Source organism: Halyomorpha halys, unplaced genomic scaffold (genome assembly GCF_000696795.3).
Source record: "Halyomorpha halys isolate HHAL.00 unplaced genomic scaffold, Hhal_1.1 Scaffold425.1, whole genome shotgun sequence".
In the NCBI taxonomy this organism is placed as follows: Eukaryota; Metazoa; Arthropoda; class Insecta; order Hemiptera; family Pentatomidae; genus Halyomorpha; species Halyomorpha halys.
Genome location: NW_027114575.1, coordinates 974,321 through 978,093, shown reverse-complemented (window position 1 = coordinate 978,093; position 3,773 = coordinate 974,321). Strand labels below are relative to the sequence as shown.

General features: G+C 31.5%; 1 protein-coding gene across 2 annotated transcripts in view; it reads left to right on the top strand.

Annotated features, from left to right (window-relative positions):
- Positions 1 to 3,170: 3,170 nt before the first annotated feature.
- The window catches only part of LOC106682571 (odorant receptor 85c), a 10,269-nt gene continuing 9,666 nt past the window's right edge, over positions 3,171 to 3,773 (top strand). For both annotated transcript variants that reach the window (XM_067051752.1, XM_067051751.1), the window contains exon 1: positions 3,171 to 3,238. The gene's annotated coding sequence lies outside the window, so the exon portion shown is untranslated. The remainder of the gene's footprint in view (positions 3,239 to 3,773) is intronic.

Genomic DNA, 3,773 nt, shown 5'->3' with positions numbered 1-3,773 from the left:
TCTATTTATTCATAATTGCATTTTGTTATTATTTATTTTTTTTATGTTTGCGTACTGGAGGTTGTAATTGGATGAGAATATAAATTTAAATTGTACTTGTGTAATAAATGTAATACATGTTGCGGATAACAGGCGAAATAGAAAAAAGTATATGAGAGGGTGTTATAGAGAGAATGGCGTAGATATGGTTGAGAACAAAACAAGGAGAAAGAGAGGAGAAAAAAAGGGAAAAGAATTGACAAGAAAAAAAAAAAAAAAAGGGGGGAAGATTATATAAAAAAAAAGTTAATAGAACTTAGTTTAAGAGGGAGCAAAAGAAGAAAAATAAAATTGTATCTAAATAAGATTTAAAAATTATTGTATTTAGTTTATATTTGGTTACTGTGGTAAACAAATAGAGAAAAAATGTTGTCTTTGTTTAGTTCTACATTGTTGCGTTCATATATTTAATAATGATTTGAAAAGTATATTGTGTGTTGCAGCAACCCAACGAATTTGGCTGACAAAATAAAGCACTTCTCTCTAGAAGGTACAGATGGCATTTGACTTCCATCAGGCCCGACACATCAATGATATCATCTATTGTCTCCTTATTTCTATAGGCAGGAAGAAAGGATATAAAATTAAAGTTAAAAACCTAAATAAAAGCCATAGCCCAACTCAACTTTATTGGGAGAAAAGTTGAAAGGAAAAAAAGACTTTCTTTTTTTCATTATAATGTTAAAAGTTGCTGTGTATGAAACTATTTTAATAAAAAACATTATATAAAACAATAACTTGTATTCTATTATATTATCATGGATTAGTATATGTTATAATATTATGTATGTCACCAATATTATTTATCTGTTTAACTCAGTCAACTGTTTTCCATAAAATGTGTCTTCTTTAGGAAAGATGCACTGCTCAAGAGATTCCCAAACTTTCATTCATTTATTCGGGTTTTGTTTGAGACTAACGTAAAAGAGGTGCATTTTATTTGGGATGAAGGATGGCGCGTTCCATCATCTTATGCTAAACTATATATCTACACATATAAAAAATTCATGATACGTATAAAAGACCTCTCCGGTTAATTTTATCAACCATTCGCACAAATACACGAAGTTCAATTTGAACTTCACTACAGAAGTGATCAAGATTTGATAATACTTAAAAAGTATGCTCTATGAAGTATCTTTAAATGGGACAAGTTTTTTGTAATAGTTGTATAATTTGTTTTATGTTAAAAATCGTTAATGATCAAAAAATTAAAACTGACTACTGGGAAATAAATATTTTCTATCAAAATTAATACAATATTGAAGTGCTGTGTTCCGTTTCATCACTACGTAGTCGTATATATCACTCCCTAGAATAAGACTGTTTTAAAAAAATCTATATTGCATGTGTTTCTGCTTTAGAAGTTATCAGCATTGCCTGAAGTAATTAAAAATAAAGAATCATTCGATTTTAATTTTCGAAAATTTGTATAACTATTTTTTTTTTTTTCAATGAAACTCTATTTATTGATAGATATTACAATCTGCTACACAGTTGTGGGCAATAGGTAATAGTGATGAATGATCTCATTACATACTAAAATAAAATAAAATAAATTAAATAAATGAATAAAAAAAACTCTTTTAAAATATATACAAACAGAAGAATAAACAAAATGAACATAATCAAACTATCTGTATTAAAAATAAATAAATAAAATAACGTAATGATAAAATAATATAGTCTCTAGTCACATTTACACTCCTATGTACAATATTTACACAATCGACCTGAGGATCCCTGAGCCCTTCTCTATCCCCACGTGTGAGGGGTAGAGCAGAGCTCAAAAGATCCCAGCGCATCCCTCTCGCCGCATCACTGTGTATAACTAATTAGCACAAAAGTTTTGGAATGACCCATATACGGGGGTCTTCATATGTATATATGAAGAAAACCAGTATATACAGATACCACAGGCATAGAGAACTAACAATATCGCTTACACTTTGAAGTTTCTTCAAATCATATAAAGCATACCCTATTCGCTAAAGCTATATTGAAAGTATAGCTATAGTATAGCTGCAGATATACAAAAGTATTCTGAGACCAGCACTACTATATGGGGCACAATTGTTTACCCACATATCAGATGGAACCCAGCGCCTTCTTCAAACTTTTCAGGATTCGATGAAGAGGAAGAGGCCACCAGAGCTGCATCAATTGTTGGAGTTGCCTACTGTGCCGGAGTTCATCAAGCGACGACACATCAAATTTTTCGATTCACATTAGTACTGTACGAATCCGTTATTCAACACGATAACACCTGCCCCCCTCCGGTGCGTTGGCAACACACTACGTAAGGTCACGTAGTATTAGGATTAGGTTTGCTAAATTCAGAAATAATGTGTACCCCAACACATTATACACTTTTATAAATTCTGACAACAAAAATAATACACTCCAAAAGACTCCTTAGAATGTAGATGCTCTACAGAAAAAGGAGAAAGTTCATTGTTTATAAATACGCCATTAAAATTTTGAAGGGGTTTTGAAAAAAAAAAAAATAGCTATATTCATCTAACAGAAGACGCTTTACCTTAAGACGGATTTTTATAATAACTCATCCTTTAATTCTGGGCTTCCGCTCTCATCCTGTACATATGGCAATACCAACTATTCAAGATGTCCTTTTGAGGCAAGCTAGTTCAAAGTTGAGCGAGCGTTGCAAAAAAGTAAAATGAAGCTCGATGGAAAGTCTTGGTGTTCCAAACAGAATTAGTAGCGTCAGCCATGATCTCAATTGTGAAAAATTTAGCGTTGGTATGCAAAATGTTGCAATATGCCACCCCAGCCCAACAAGCAGCAACAGAATCCACCGGTAAAGAGACATAGTTTGTAAGCAGTATTTTCGTTCAAGGTAAAAGATAATTAAAGGGCAATTTCAATTTTTTTTCTATCGATTCTCTATAATTTTAGTCCTCAAGTATGAAAGTGCTATTCATTAAGCTGAAACAGATTAATGTAATGGCTCAAGGTATCAGTTCCTCATTTTCTCATTCCTAGAATAGACCCTCCGACTTATCATTACCTCTTTCAGTCCACTCATTTTTTTATTAGATAAATGTACATCACAGCGGAAAAACGACAACTGCTAATAAAAACACCTATACATTACCCGTGTAGTGTCTTGGATTGAGGTCAATATCGTTTATAATTTTAGTTTTGCTTAGTTTGAAGTAAGTCTTCAAGGAGAAAGGTAAAGTACAAGATGGTACATATATGAGATTTACATTTATGTACATTTACAAGATGACCGAATAACAATGAGTTTACAACTAAAGGATAATTATAAGTGTTATAACTAAGGATAATTGATGTCTACTTAAATAATTCATCAGATCTATTTCAAATTCTAGTGGAAGTGTTGATTAAGATTGATGTTTCACACCTATTCTATTGAAGCAATATAGCTTTGCAGCGACAGAGTTACTTTCTCTGTCTACTAACTAGGTGGTGTAATCAAGTCCTTGCGTTTCTTCTTTGTTATATAAGCAAATATTTTGGAAAAAATAAAAAAACATTTTATTAGAACTTATTTTCCTTTAAATTAGATATACATTTCAAATTCACATTTGTCGCTTGGTGAATGATATAACTATTTTTATGGAGTTTATATTGAAAAGTCATGCAAATTCGCTCCTGGAAAAAAACGGCGTTTCAGATTATAATGAAATGAAGGTGAAGAATGAATTTTTAGTCTCAGTCAATATATATATAGAGAGAATGGCGTA